The sequence below is a fragment of the Sylvia atricapilla genome, chromosome 3 (assembly GCF_009819655.1).
Source record: "Sylvia atricapilla isolate bSylAtr1 chromosome 3, bSylAtr1.pri, whole genome shotgun sequence".
NCBI lineage: Eukaryota > Metazoa > Chordata > Aves > Passeriformes > Sylviidae > Sylvia > Sylvia atricapilla.
The window spans coordinates 61,369,992-61,386,428 of NC_089142.1; the positions used below are offsets into that span (position 1 = coordinate 61,369,992).

At 41.6% G+C, this 16,437-nt stretch overlaps 1 protein-coding gene across 1 annotated transcript in view; it reads left to right on the plus strand.

The window, feature by feature from the left end:
- The window catches only part of TMEM181 (transmembrane protein 181), a 282,632-nt gene that overhangs the window by 211,628 nt on the left and 54,567 nt on the right, over nucleotides 1-16,437 (plus strand). The gene's annotated exons all lie outside the window — the stretch shown is intronic.

Consider the following 16,437-nt stretch of genomic DNA (forward strand, 5'->3'; position numbering starts at 1 on the left):
CCACTGCCGCCGCTGCGCTCCCCGGCCCGGCGCTGGGGGAGCGGGCGGCGCCCGCGGAGCTGGGCCATGAGGTGAGCGGGGCCGGTGTGCGGGGCCGGGCCGGGGGCGCTCCGCCGTCCCGCAGCGCTGCGGGGGCGCTCGGGGGAGCGGGGGGCCCGCTCCGGGCGGGGCGCTGGGGGGCGGGCGCTGAGCACCGGGGCTGTCGGACCGGGCCCGCTGCCGCAGGAAAACCGTGCCACAATGTGTCCGCCTTCAGGAGGAGAGTTTCGTCTTCACTTGTTTATTTTCCGCTTCTCCCCCTCGACTTTCCCCACGCCCCCCGGCCGCCGTGCAGGCTCTCTCGCTTGTCCGCCCGCAGCGCCGCGCACCCGAGCCTCGGGATGGGCGCCCGCTCCGGCCCCTCTTGCCACTAGGCACAAAAAGGCCGCAGGACCTCGAATTTGGGGGAGGAGGGGACGTCTCCCACTCTCCTTCGTGCCTCTCTCCAGCCCCACGGCCCTCGCGGGGTTTTCAGGGCAGAGCGTGGGGCAGCGGGCGGTGCAGTGACCCGCGTCCGGCGGTGGCACCCCCGTGACGAGAGACACGGGTCGTGGTCCGGGAGGTTTGTTCCCGCGTGGAAAAACTTCTGCGGCTCTAAAGGTGCGCCCGCCGCTCTCACACGGGTCTCGGCGCCTGCATCAAAACCCCCGCGATGAGAAGCCGCCGCAGCACGGTTCGCAGTTTTCCATCTCTCTTCAGGAGGCTGACAATTTGCCGAGGTCAGCCCTTGAGCTGTCATTGACTCCTACGGGACACACGTTTTTTTTTTTTTTTTTTTTTTTTTTTTTTTTTTTTTTTTTTTTGTTTTGTTTTGTTTTTTGTTGTTTTTTTTTTTTGGTGTTTTGTGGGGGTTTTTTGGCTTTTTTTTGTTTGTTTGTTTGTTTTGTGGTTGTTGTTGTTTTTAAGAAGGATTTACAACATTATAGGATTTGTTTTTTTCTTAAAGTATTTAACTTGGTTAAAATTTAAATTTCAGTTGTTTTTAATTTCTCTGTTAGAAGTTTCTGTCCCTTAGTCAAATGACAGTTCATTTTTAGAAAGGTGAATATTGGACAGCCAAACTTTTCTCTGAGGGCTGTTGCTTCTCCTGTCTGACTTTAACACAAGTGTGTCCCACCTTGCAATGCATGGCCAGTAAGGCAAACTGCTTTTGTAGAAGATATTTAAAGTAGTTGATGAAGAACAAAAGTACTAGCTGCCTTTAAAATTTAAGTTTAAACACAATCTTCCCACCTCAGCTGATATTTTTTATTTATAAAGTACTATATAGAACAGAATCCAAGCCATGTTTTTGGGTGCATGATATAGCTATGTGCATGTTTGTTTGTGGCCACTTTATCTAACATGATGAGGATCTTCATGAATAAATATAAATGACACACGTGTTCTCTTTCCAGGAATCAGTAGCAGAGGATGTGCCTGGCATTATTACCAGGAGATTAGCAAATCCAGCTCTGACAGAATGGGGAACAGGTTCCCTATCTGAACACTCAGATTGGATTGCATTGCAGTTGTAAAATGAACATCAGCAGGTACGACCTGGTTCTTGGTTGCTCCAAAGCTTAGCAGAAAATCTGGCTGTTTAAATCTGAGATATCTAATTATATGCAGCAGCACAAGGTCCCCTCTTGGCACCTTGCAAGTGTACCTTTTTTGTTGAGAGGTCTTCAGTATGCCAGTGACCCTGCAACACCTCTGCTGTGCTCTGACCCTTCATTGGGGAGAAATAAAGATGCTGTCTCTGGGAATCTCCCTTCACTGGTCCTTTCTGTCCCTGTTGTTGGATTGGAGAAGCAGTGCAAGGAGCACCATTCCACCTCTGTTCATGGGGAGTGGTCACACTGCACAACACAAGATGGGGCTGTGCAGGACAAGTGCTCTGGGTGAAACACAGGGAGTTGTGCTAAACAGAAGTACAGGTACAGTCACAGTATCAGTGACAAACTGTGTTTTTATTCCTCAATATTGTGTGTGCTTGCTGCCCTGCTGCCACTGTATGTGCAGTATATTTTCCACCATTAGTGTGTTACTTGCTCTGAATTGTAAGTCAAAGCAGTCAAAATCTCATTTGCAAACCTAATGGGAGCTGGTCTAGATCCTGGAGTACTATAACTGTGTCATGGGCTGACTGCTACCGCTTTTTTAATTGTTCAGTGTAAATAGCACCATGTGCTGCTCATGCAGATGCTGAAAATTGATAATAGGATTTTTTGTGTAAGAAGCAGAAGATGGGATGAGCGGGAATAAAAGAGAGAAATAATGTTAGAAGGACAGTACCAGTTCCTCTGGACCTGTATATCAGAGTGAGAACAGTAATGGGAGGTTTGGAGAGTTTGGTACAAAAAATCACATAAATACAAGAAAATAAATAATTATTTTCTAAAGGAGGACATTAAATAATGCAGTTTATTCTCTAAGTTTAACCAGGGCAGGTCACAAATTCATGGTCTCTAGCTAAAGGCAATACCTTCTATTTCCTCTAATTTCTATAATTTTTTCTGCATCAAGAACCTCCTTGTTGTGAAGTTCTGTGAGCACTTGCGTGTCTTCCGTCAGTGCCTGCACTCATTGGAAAGGAAGCACCATAAGATAACTCTCCTCCCCTTTACTATTGAGACATTTAATCTACAGTGTATTACCAGGGCTGGGACCTGATCTGCTGTCCCTCCCTCAAATTCTTTATTTCTTGACTGATGATTAAACCCCAGAAACCATCAACTCCCACCCTGCCCATACGTGAATACACACACTATACTTAAGGCAGTCAGTGCTGGCATTGTAAGTTTGGTTGAGCACTTGACCTGACACCTAACTTCACAAATCCAAATCATCCTCTTTAGTAAGAGCAACCTGGCTCACAAGATGTTTTCAAAACTAGAGTATTGCCAGCTAGTTCCCTACTGGCCCCTCTGAGCTTTTATTTTAAGATGTTCCTGCTTTCAAAGATAAGCGTGAGGCAAACAAGACTGCTCCAAACACCCAAGGGAACAGCAGTCACACACTTCTACTTTAGCCTGTGCCACCATGCAGGCAGCTGCATCACTTAATTGTCAGTAAACCCAGAAGAATCTGTTTGTTCTTTTCTTGTGTATGTGGAAAGAAGTAGGAAATCTCTTTGAATGATGCCAAGGATACTGCTATTTTGTGATAACTAGCAGGAAATAACAAGAGTTAGGACAGAAAGAAGGTCAGTTGACTTGAATTCTGTATGGGAAAATCCTGAAAGTTGATCATAAAATTTAATTGCACACATATCCTGGGGATAATCAAATAAATATTTTGCTTCTAATTTTGCTTTTTTTACTGATTTGTCTCTGTGTTCCAATGCGTTCTTCTGTATATTGGCTATTTGCAAATTGCTGTGAAAGATTGTTTTGGGTTCCAGATGCCTCTGACATGACACTCCAGAAGCAACAGTTATTTCCAATGGAGTTTACTGTCTCTATATTTCTCATATTTCCTCTTTTTTCTTACTTTATCTGCTTGTACTGGTTAATCTTTTGTAAAATGGCATGAGTTGTAGTGCTAAATAAGGATCAAGGATGCCTTTGTAAACTAGTTCTGTCTTGGAGAACAGAATATATCTGCTTTTATCTTTCTGTGTCTTGCACCTAGAGCACTATTTTAGGAGAAGCTGTTTCATTAACAGCTTGGGATAGAAAAATATAAGCTTAGGAAAGCACTTTGGAAAATACTAGTGCAGCAGTATCTAACCTGTGCTAATATGCACAACACCAAGCAAATGCAGTGGATTGAGCAATATTAAACTTTGCTCTTCCCCTCACTCTCTTGTTTCCAGGTTCTTATTTCTATTAGTGGTGCTGAGGGACTCTTGAGAAGCAAGGATGTTTTCTGCTAGAGTGACATGTGTCTTTCAGAGAGAATCACAACAGCCAGAGTCCCATGTGATTTTTTGGTCATAAACTGTCACTGCAATTTTGTTGCTGTACTTCAGCAAGAATGTTACTTTAATCACTGCAGCTGTAGAACGTGATGGACAGCTTTGGTTTGTGCTATCCTGCAGAAATAAGATTAATTTTACATTCAATATGGCTTTCTTGAAGATTACAAGAAAAGCACTGTAAAACTGAGCAACAAACAAGTTATTTATATAGCATTAGAATTCTATTTTGCCAGTGCCTTGACAGGTTGATGCCCAAAAAGGACACCAAGTGTCTAATCATTATATTGTCCTGCAGTGGAAGGACCAGTGAAGCACACATTTAAGAATATGTGTAGTTCAATGCTTATTTTGTCCCCAGAGAGGTAGATATTACTTCTTTTCTGAGTGGAATTCTCTCTAGAGTCATCATCACAGATCTGGCAGGCAGAGAGCCAAGAGGAGTTTGAAAGGAAGGGAAGTAGAGATGCTGAACAAAGACCTGGAAAAAGGGAGTAGGCAGAAGGCAGAGGTAAAGTAGTAAAATGCTGGGAAGTATTAGCTGAGAGAAAGAAGTTAGTAAAAACATATGATGTTTGATTGGCATAACAAAAGAGAAGCTCATAGATAGGAGTACAAAACCCCAAGAGATTTGTTTTGTAATCATAAGTTCTATTTTAATTCAATTTTTATTTAGCCTTAGCAACCAGCTAAACTTTCTGTGCAGAGAGGAACCTTTTTAATGCTCCAGAAATGTCCCATACATGTTCTAGGATGTTTCTGGCTTCTGTTTTTTTTTTTCTTTTTTATGTGCTGGGAGTCATGGCTCATGTGCATCATTGAGTAAGGAAAAGACATTAAACCCTTTTAAAGTGATTAAAACAAACCAAGAAGATGTAACATAATCTTTTTCTGTTTCAACTGCACTTGGGTATCTGGGCAACTACCGATATTAATTAGGCAAGTGACTTAATATCTCTCACAGTGAGAAAGAGCAGCAAATGATTTGCCTGTGGAAACACTGTTTTTGTATTCTCCGGGCTGATACAAGAAAAGATCAGGGCTGCTGGTCAGAATGAGTCTTAATGCACTATGACAGAACAACTCCTCCCTCTTTCAGTGGAAGAGAAGTTTGAAAACTAGCACATGAGATATCCTGAGTAGATGCATCATTTGCTTCCTTTAAACCTGGCAGCCAGAGAGCCCTTCCTCATCCCAGTGGTGCCAGGCACTGGAAAGAGATCGCTCACTGTTGGTCCTCAGTGGTGGATGCCAATGAAAGTAAGAAAAAATATGTCAGGTGAAGATTTCCCCAGTGAGGCTCTTAGACCCCAAATGAAGGCAAATTAAACTTCTCTTGTCCAGAGAAGGGGAACAAAGCTGGTGAGGGGTCTGGAGCACAAATGAGGAGCAGCTGAGGGAGCTGGGCTTGTTTAGACTGGAGAAAAGGAGGCTTAAGGCAGACCTGACTCTATAGCTGCCAGAAAAGAGGCTGTACCCCGATGGGAATTGGTCTCTTCTCCCAGGCAACCAGCAACAGGACAAGAGGACATTGTGTCAAGCTGGCCCACGGGAGTTATAGGTTGGACATTTGGAAGAAATTCTTCACAGAAAAGGTGATTAGACATAGGCATGGACTGCCAAGGGAGGGGGTGGAGTCACTGTGCCTGGAGGTGTTTAATGAAAGGCTGGATGTGGTACTTAGTGCCATGGTCTAGTGGACATGGTGGTGGTTGGTCATGTTGCACTCAGTGATCAGAGGTCTTTTCTCGCCTAGTTGATTCTGTGATTCTGTAACTAACAATTTCAGCAAAATGTAGCACAGCCTGGAGCACCAATTCATCACAAGCCAGTGAAACTGATACGAGTCTGCAAAATGTTTTGGTTTCAGTTAACTCAGGGTATTCAGGCAAAAATAAGTTTACTGGAAATATTTTGACTTGTTCATGACTCACTTGTTTTTGCAAACCTAACACTCCTTTCCTCACAAAGCAAGTAAATATGCAGGCAAAGCAAACACATTTACTATAAAATCTGTGATACCCAAATTCTGTATTTCTGAAAGGTATTCTCAGCTTGCCCTTATTTGAAACCATTTGAGGGGGTCAAGGAGGTGTTCATGTGATGACATTCACTATGTCCTGGCTTGGAAACATGTTGCTTTGGGTTTCTAGTTTTGCTTAGAACAAAAGATTGGCGAAGCGTTTTGCATCTCTTGGGGGTTGCAGATGGATCATAATGATATTCTTGTCACTAGTCATGCCCGGCAAGGCTTCTGGACCTAATTACTTCTCACATAGCAGCTGCCAGGGACAAGAATAATTTTCACACTTGGAAATCATTTTTACTTAACTTGTGCACATTTACGTGCTGTTCTTCTCTCTAAAAATAGTCTTAGTGTAAGTGCTAGAAAGAATTGCCTCCCTTGTTAATAATTGTATTTGCTCTACAGATTTTTCACTGAGTCTGTGGAGGGTTTTGGCTAAAAAAAAAGCTTCCTAATTTTGAAGCATTTGTTGAATGAAAAGAAGAAAGACTGCCGTGGCCAAAACAGAAAGATTGACAAGATAGAAAACAAAACAAGGATAAATGCAAAATTTCCACCCTTTGTCTTACTCTAATGGAAAAGATAAGGCTTGAAATGATTTTTTTTTTCAAGTTGTTCTTACTGTTTCAGCAATTTGTCAGTGTTGATGCCTGAATCTCAGAACACTTCAAGTCTTTACAGGCTTCAGAACCTGTACAGCCAAGTATTTACAGATTCTTAGACCTCTTGCAAAGATGAAATACTGAGTTACAGAGTGTGTATTATGATGTTAGAGGTCATCATAGTGACCTGATTGAGAAGAGGTTGTGGTCTCAGTCCTTTCAAAAACAAAACTAACAGATTTTTGCTCAGCTTTTTATACCACTTCTATCAACATCAAAAATCTCAGCATTATAAAATAATTTTTAAAATAAGACATTACAAAAATGATTATGGACTTCTTAAACTAATAGAAAATGGAGAATATTAATAGGATTGTTTTAAATATTTTTTACCCAAATCATAACAGCAGTTCATGAAATAGTTGAAGACAATGTAGGTTGAATGTCTTTTCTTGATCTGTAAAAATGTCAGCAGGATATGTTTGAAAATTTTTACTTGTCAAATTCACTAATTTTTTAGACTCTGAATTATCTTTGTGGTGATAACTTTATAAATTTATTAAATAATCTTCTAATTTAGAAAGACCCATAGTTGGGTTGTAATTTTTAGTATTAAATTCCAGCCTGATGGCAAAAATTGTCTCACATCTACTTAGGTGTTATGGTTGCTATCATACTTTGAAAATATATTTGGGTCCCAGAATCTGAAATTGCAGTAAATTTTAATTTTAATATCATGTGTTTTGACAAGGATATTCTTCCAAAGTTGAATCCACAAAATCTACCAAACAACTTAAGACAGCAGAATTGTGGAGAGTGTGACCTGTGCCTTCAGTTTGTCCCAGCACAGCACTGACTCTTGAATCATATGGATTCTCCCAATGTGAATATGGTTAGCAAGTCATTAGCAACCATTTATTAGAAATCTTTTAGTTTGTTTTTAATATTGTAGTAGATGCTGGAGATTAGAAGGTCATGGTGCAACAAGTAAAATACACTTTGGTAGCCGTTGACAGAAAACATCCAAGTATTTGATAATGGGCACTTTTAGATAACCCCAAATTCTTCCACTTGCAGACCTCACATGCTGTATAAACATCTGAGAATATGTTCGTGTAGGTTTTTATAATTTACTAATCCAGCCTTCTGGTAACTTGGGGTGCAAATGCCAAACATCTGAGTTGTTTCAGGTTATTTTTCATTAACTCACAGAACCATACTAAATGGATGCTTCAAATGTCAGATTTGGAGTTAAAGAGGTCATGAGACTAGGTGAAGAAATGAAGACAAGTGGCCTCTCGGTGAATTTTAATAAAAGGTTAGAGATCACTTAGCTTGTTTTTTCTACATTATTGTAACTTTTCTATGTCAGGATCACTTTTAAATGAAGAAATGGTGTTCTTTGCCTTTGTTGCTAGAGCACATGGAGAAGTTAATCAGGTTCCAAGGCTGTCTCTGAAAAACTGGCATACAGACAAGTAACGGCAATAAAAGTGCCAAACTGCTGAAATACAAGGTGTATTTTATATCAGCCTGCACTTGGCATTCGTTAATCTATGGTGCACCATATTCCAAGCTCTTTATTTCGTATTGACAGGGGAATTAATGGTGACTTGTTTTTAAGGTTTTTTTGTCATTCTGTGGAGGTAGTGGCTCTTCCTTTACCGGGCTCTACATCATTGACCTTGTTATCCTGTTCTCATAATTCCTTTTGCATTCCCTTTCACTGAAAAAAAAGGAACCTTGTGTAGAGAAGAGACAGTCTCCTTTAATTTATTCAAGTTTCAGTTTTGCTGGACAAAACAGTGGAACAACATTGCCCTGCAGGATGAAATTTTAAACAAGCATGAACACTGTGCATGTAATGCCACATTTTTTTGGCTTCTTGTTTGAGTAATGTGCAAGAAGTGGCACAGAATCCCAAACAGATTTGTATACCATGCAATTCCAGTCCAGACCTTGGAAAGACAGGAGTGCAGTTATAAATCTGCGTTACTGGTTATCAGTATGGGAGAACAAGAGGTTCAGTTAATCTTTAGTTGACAGTGGGGAGCAACATTTTATCTCTTTTATCTGAGAAACAGGTTACTGGACTGAATAGGAATAGTCTGCATCTATATCTGCTTTTATTCAACAATAATCTGTGAGCCACAATTTGCAGATTTTTGGAGTTGTTAAGTGACTTGATAACCAAAGTAAAAATTAAGGGAACAGCCAGGTAACATTTAGGAACACGTGTAGCTTTCATTATTAAAGCATATATGCACCATTTGGAGGATTTGGATATTATCAGAGTTGTGCACCATAGGCACTCTAGGCATGACTATGAAAATATAACCCCTAAACCAAACATACCTTTTAAGAAAAGGCAAGAAGAAATCACTCCTCAAGTTACAGTTTAGTTCCAATAGGATCGGTCCCTGACAATTAATGTGATGGCTAATTTCAGTAAATTAGTTCTGATAATTATCCCTTGCCTCTGTACCGTATGAAGTGGTAGCTTGGATTTTCTATGCCATATCCCACTCCAGCCAGTCCACGTGTGTGAACAGGAGGGAAAGGATGTGGGTGGTAACCCTGCCAAGTTTGCCATTGACAGGTCCAGCTGCTGTCCCAAGGAAATCTGAGCTTGCAGGTTGAAGCAAACAAATGGAGCGATGTGACAGGCAGCTGTTACCCAGTATAAGTCTTCAGTGTTAATTAAAACAAATCAGCTCCTGCTGCTTCTCTGCCTCGAGTATTAAGTTGTTAGTGAAAACTTTGCTTATGCTTCAGAGTTGTAAGATGTATTCTTGTTATCATTGCCTACTTCAGGCAGCTCAAGCAAATCTCTGAAGTATGAGGCCTTTGGGAGTGGAGAGGAAAAGGAAAACATTTCTACCAGCCAAGAAGCTGTTAACAAACAGCAAGGCATATTGTGGAAGAGCGTTAATTATGCTTTGCTACGTAATTTATGTATAGAGACATCCGGCTTTTATGAAGAAACTAAAGAGACTGAGCTGCTAAACCACTTGGAATCACTGTGAAGATCACTTTGCATCTAAAATAACTGAAAATTACCAATATTCTTGACCCAAAATCCTTTTTCACATAAAGCTTCCTCACTTTTACAAGTTTCTGAATGAAATAGTCATTTCACAGCATTGAAATTTAAAACTGCTAAAAGTGTATGAGGGTGAGCAAAACTGAGAAGTGGAATTTGACCAAATAATTTGAATATCAGTGTTTTTATAATATAGCAAGAACATTACACACTGCATCACCTTATTGCAATAGTGCTTAGGTTGCATATGTTGTAGGTGATGTGCAAGTTTGTGAGCATTTTGAGAGTGGGAGATTTTAGATTACCATAATCTAAGCAAGATGTGTGAGGTAAGGTGTTGGCTTCTAGATGACAAGTCTGTTTTTACGATTTCCTGAAACTGACTGACATTGCCAAAGTACTGACTAAATTTGTATCCCCTTCTCTGGTCACGGGAGTGACTGTTGCACCGTGTGGGAACTTGTCTGTTTGTCTCTGCTGTGGGTTTCGCTCACCACATTTGGAAAGTTTTTAGCTGCAAGTGTGTGTTATTTGTATCAAACTTATGAAAGAAGTGAGTGTTAAAAGCCAGGGTTTTGTCAAACCTTTTTTGAAGCCAGGGACTTGTTGACTCTTTGGGGGCAGCTGCTTGAGGATGGTGCAGGAAAGGGACAGGAAATCTCCCTGCTCACCAGTCTGTCCAGCAGAGGAGCGGCAGCGCCCTTCTTGAAATAAGTGTTGGGATGCAGGCTTGAAGTGATGAAAAATAGTTTAGCCAAGGTATTGAGGGAGAACAGGAAAAAGGGCTTTTTCACGTGACTTTGTAGAAGTGGTTTTGGTGTTTATTTTATGCTGGGGTTCAGTCCTGAGTTTCAGCCAGTAGACCAGAGTCCTCTCCAAAGGGCTCATTGAAATGGAAATGGTTTTGCCCTGCTGCTGTGGAATGCAAATTATTTTAGGAATGTTCCTGGGTCTTGAAGCTTTCTAAAGCTCACACTTACAAGATTTATTTTTTTAGCTCATTTTATCCAATTCTCATAAGAAAATAAGGATCCAGAAAGATGATTGGTGCCTTGACCTGACCCAGCAAAATATGAAGTGTAGGTTTGTCTTCATGTGTACAAATAGTTCCTTGCAAGTCAGTGGTGGGAAAACATGGGAAACGCAGAATTGCTTTGCTGGATCGCAGTCAAAATTCTGAGTGCTTTGCAGAGCCAAACAACAAGAGCAGACCTCAGTAAGGCAGGCTGGCATGAGATGCTGTTTGGTATCTTTCCCTCAGAGTTTGTGTCTGTTTTGTTACTGTCTCTTTTTAAAGATTCTAGATTCTATATTATAGCTTTTCTTGTTATCAGGGCACTGGAGATGGGCAAAGACTTGTGTTTGATGCCTTGTCTGCCACAGGTCTTTTGCTGACCAAAATAGACCATTGTCAAGTGATCCAGGCTGGGAAAATATAGTGAGAGACAGTCCCATATTTCAGAACAGGAAGAATTTGCTTTGAAACATGGAGTGGGATTTGTTGGTCTTTTTCTTTTTTTTTTTTTTTTTTTTTTTCTGGTATCAGAGCACAGGATATAAGATGTATTTACTACTTTTAATGAAAATTGAGGGTTTTTTGCTTTAAACTGGTAACAGACTTGGATAGATTAGGTGCTTGTGTGTGGACTATATTTGCTGATACTACATGTTGAGGTGATCATAACCAGCTTAGAATATTGATGAGTTGGTGGAGGGAATGGTAAAGCAGGATTTTTAAATATATCCAAATTAAATGCTCAGTATAGCTTTGCTGAAATATTAGCCAAGGGATCTAAAATTTTTCAGTAGGATGACTCTTGAAGTTACTGGGAACTGACAAGGCTCTTGGCTGCTTGCATAGTACAGCATTTGATCTGTGGAGATGTGTATATAAAGTTTCCTTCAGCAGCAGGACCAGTTTGTGTATTTGTATAGTGTCTGTGTATCTGTAAACACAATTTAAAACTTTACCATGAAGATAACCTAAATATCGTAAATAAATTAGAGAAAACATCCTCGAGAGCATGACTTTTGTCCACTCACAATCTGCCCTATGATTTTGTAGAGTTCTTTTACCTCTGCTTAGTCCTTTGTAAAAGAGAAAGACATTACGTTTACAATTTTGGGTTTTCCTTTTTTTTATATTTACAAATGTGATTTACTTAGGGAGCTTCTGCAATATTAGTGAGCCAAATTTCTGGCTTGTGGACACAAACTTTCATGTGTTGTACTGCACATTAAGCTCTTTTGCTTAATCAAGGGAAAGTTGCAGAATCCTGTACGTAAAGAAAAAGATGATGGCAAAACATTTTTTCTCTTTTGTAATTATAAAATAATACCACGACTTGGAAATAACCCCAAACAAGTATGAAAGTACAAATTATACTATTTTATATTATAAATAAAGTGATTTATAATTTAATCTATTTTGCCAGCAAGGGACTCTACGTGTGGTAGATTAAAAATGCACAGAAAATCACTGTTGATCAGTGACATCAAACAAATCGTATGTTTGATGGGTTGTACTTAGCATGCACTAAATCCTGATGTGGAGGTACATGTGGGACTGAAACAAACTTCAGAAAATCTGCGTAGATTTCTTTAGATGAAGATTTTGGCCATACATATTAATTTTTCCCTGTTAATACTCTGTTAATCTTAAGTAATTTCCACATCATTATGATTTTCTTTCCTGTTTGTGAATTTGTGAGAAGAAAAACTATGTCAGCAGTTAGCCCAGCACAAGCACCAGCAGTAGCCAAAAGAACACAAGCAGGGACACTAGTGGAATGCTAACACTGTGTGATAGATGCGTTGTCTCCTGAAGGTGTTTTCTTCTGAGGGATTACAGCCTGAGTCATCAGGTGTGCTGAAAGTTGAACCCCAGCAACTGATTCTGTGGTGGTGGAAAGAGAGTCCTTCCTGATTTAATCTCAGTGTAAGTAGGTTAAGTGTGGTTTTCCTGTCACATCTTTGCTCGTGTATTTTAGACATCTGCAACTCTTTACTTACCATAGATGTCTTGAAAAAATACATTTCTGTGTGTTTACCTTAGTTAAAATATGATAGAACGTACTTAGATAACAATGTCACTTACATGAGGCTGTTGTCAATCTATAACTGAGTTGTGCTGGGCATTCTTCTGAGTATCCAAGGAGTAGCAGTGTCCCTTTTCAGCTGCATGAGTAAGGTGGACAGATGACTTCACATTGTGAGTTTAGTCTTTTGATGACTGGTTAATTTACATGCCTCTTTGGTGGCCAGCATGAAGCTGAGGTGCATTTGGGGGCTGTATAACATCAGATCATTGCAAAGAGTATGCTTGTGTTGACAGCTGTCATTGTTTTGGACATTGTTTTTATGTGGAAAGCAATGTAAGGAATTCTGTAATAACCACTGAGGGCTTGGTGGTGGGCAGAAGCTGACTGGTTCAGAACAGTCGTGTTTTAACTCAGAGTGGGTTCACAGTTCAGAAGCTCTGATCCAGGTCTTTGTCTGTGCATGGCATAGATCTCTTTTGCAGTGTGTTCTCTTGTTATCTACAGGCATCGTGTTGCAAGCGCAAGGGTATCACGAACAGTGTGAATGCTTTTCCTGTTGCTGCCACTTATGTCTTTTCCCACACCTGGGGCTGCTTTTCCCTTGGCTTTCTGTAGCATGATGCCAGGGAAGATAGATGTACATCTTTTGTAAGAGGGGTCAGTGGAAGAGTTCTGTCACATGAACCCACATGAGAATCCTTGGGTGTTACATGCAGGGCAGCTGTCTTGAACAACAAATTGTAGTCTTATGTTGCAGACATTGCAAAGGTCTGTCATACAGCAGTTTCCTGGCTTCCCTTGCCATGGAGTTTGTTGTCTCTGGTTAAGATGACCATCAAAGCCAGGAAAAAAAGGAGTGCTTTTTGGTAAAACCTTGTCATCCTCCTAGAACTCTGCAGTGACCTGCAGCAGCTGTAGGAGGTGTTGTCTTTGCTGCCTTTCTTGGTGCCTCCCAATGTGAACCACTGGCAAGCAAGGAAGTTAACAAGGCCATTGCTGGCAGCCTTCACGGATGTCTCATGCATCATGAACAGCCCCATAGGTCCTGTGCAGGCTGGTTTTCCTTGCTTTGCATTTCCTTGTGGAAGTCACCTTTCCTCTGGTGTAGCAGTGACCTTGATCCTCGTTGTAGGTCCTCCTCATGAACCATACCTGGAAACTGCTGCCTGTTTTCATTACTCTTCCATGTCTACTACACCAGAACAGAGCAGGTAACAGGCATTGCCTTTCCCACTGTGGACTCTTGACATCTCAGGGCAGTTCCACCACCATCATATGTATCTATTCTGAGTCATACATGCCCATAGTGTGCCCACTACAATCACTTATAAAACATAAAATGCATAGTCAGTGAATTTTTGGCAATAGTGGAGCAACTGAAAATAACCCAAACCCTAAAATCCTGGCTCCTACACAAAATACACTGTGACATGTCCTTCTAGGCAGTGCAGAACCCATCTCCACTTCCTTTAATGGGTGCAAACCACTTTCCATCACCACAAAACATTGAACTTCTCAGCATTCAAAGTGCCTATAATCACTGCTTTGCTGTCTCCTGACCGTTAACCATCTATTATACCTAACCCTGCAAGTCTTCCACAACCTAAATTAACAAGCTGTTTTTCTGATACCTGAAAGCCTGTAAAAACCTCATTAGGCTTTGCCTCACATTTTCAAGGCTGCAGTTTTCATGTATGGAAAATATCCCCTACTCAGCTTCTCCTCCTCTTCTGCCTTTTCATTGATGAGAAAGGAGGACACTTAAGAGCAGCTGCGAACAACTTCTTTTAACTGTGTGGGCAGCACAGTGAGTTTGGCCAATATGCCTATGACACTTTGGCTAATGGTCAGTGTGGTACATGGCCAGCCACCTGAGTTTTGATGGACAAGTGACTGATGTGGCCAGAAACCACCAGGCACTGTGCCTGCTTGGCACAGTATATGTGGCTGCTACAGCTCTTGGTCAGGGGGCAATACACTGCACAAGGGGTGCCCTCGTACCCTTGAAGAAGGAGAGAGATTTATGGTATGGTTTTGTGCAGCTAGGATCACAGGCAGTTCTGGGTCTGTGTTGAGAATAACTGCAGGTAAGAGCTGGCATGGCTTATGAAGGAGCTTGTGGTTCTACTTAAACTCCCCTGGCCCTGCAAATACACTGTTGTACTTATCTTCCCCCTGTCAGAGATAATGTCTGAACCAGCTGTTGGAAGAGGAACAGCTCCTTGTGGTGATGCACCTGCTGTTCGGTTGTGGGAGTGGGTTGTGTTGCAGTGACTGGGATGCCCTCACAGAGGTGCTCCCTCTTGGTCTGTAGTTTCTGTGCCCTTCCTAAGGGCTGGAGTTGAGCACTTGGGGTTGCTGTTGCTAACACTGTTTCATCATAGAATTGTACAGGGGAAAAATTTCTCAGGTGTCAGTGGCCTATGGAGGAAAAAGACTTTGGTGATCTACCTCCAAAATGACAGCATAGAACAACTCAACCAAACCTTACTTGGGGTGTTCGTGGCCCACAGTGTCACTGTAACAAACACTCCACTGGATGGAGGATGTGCGGGGTCCAGGGAGGGCATGGACTGAGGCTGCACTTTCTCCTGGCAGGAGAGTGCTGCAGACCAGATGTGTGTTAATGAAGGTGTACTAATGACTCAAACCATATGGGAGGGAAGAGCTTGTGTTGTCGGGGTTTACCAAGTTATTGCCCTGCAGATTGAATGCCAGCACAATTGAATAATTTTTTCACGAATCTAGTTATTCAGTGGAGGAAATGAAATCTCTGTTAGTTGATGGCACTGCTTTGACAATGACAACATGTAGCCTGCTGTTTCTGGGTATGACAAAGGCTGGTGCGTGTACGGTCACATATGGATGCCATTAATGCCCACTTTTCCTTCTGCAAGGGCTGTATTTTTAGAAATGAACACCACAGACAAGTGTCTTGCTCTCAGCCAGAATGGCGTCAAACTGCACAGTAGATTTTTTTTCAGAAATAAAGTGTTCTGGATGATGGAAATCAGATTAGGACACCTGCTGCTCAGGAAGCCTGCTGTCAGCATGCCTGTTTTATCTGGAAAGAGGACTCACTGATGTCCCTCTAGCATGTGGGCCCTGTTATTGCTGCTTTCTCACAGCACAACTCAGTTCTTGCAACTAGCTCAAATTAATCTGGAAGTATCTTACTTTCATTGTATTTTTAAAAATTAAGATTTTTTTTCTTTACCTACTTCAGTCAGCAACAAAATACTGTTGTCTTCATCAGAGTCATGTTTTCATAGAATCATAGAATAGTTTAGGTAGAAAAGACCCTTCAGATCATTGGTCCAGCTATTAACCCAGCACTGCCATGTCTCTAAGCACCATATCTACATGTTTTTAAAATATCCACAGGAATGGGGATACTTCCCATGGCAGCCTGTTCCAGTGTTTGACAACTCTTGATGAAGACTTTTTTCCTAATATCCAGCCTAAATCTCTTCTGGCACAACTTGAGGCCATTCCCTCTTGTCCTGTCCATTGTTACTTGGGAGAATGGACTCATCCCATCTGGCTACAACCTCCTTTCAAGTTGTTGTAGAGAGTCATAAGGTCCCCCCTGAGCTTCCTTTTCTCCAGACTAAACAAAGCCAGTTCCCTCAGCCACTCCTCATAAGCATTTTGCTCCAGACCCTTCACCAGCTCTGTTGCCCTGAGCTCACTCCAGCACCTCGATGTCCTTCCTGTAGTGAGGGTCCCAGAACTGATCACAGCCCTCGAGGTGTGGCCTCACCAGTGCCGAGCACAGGGGGGAC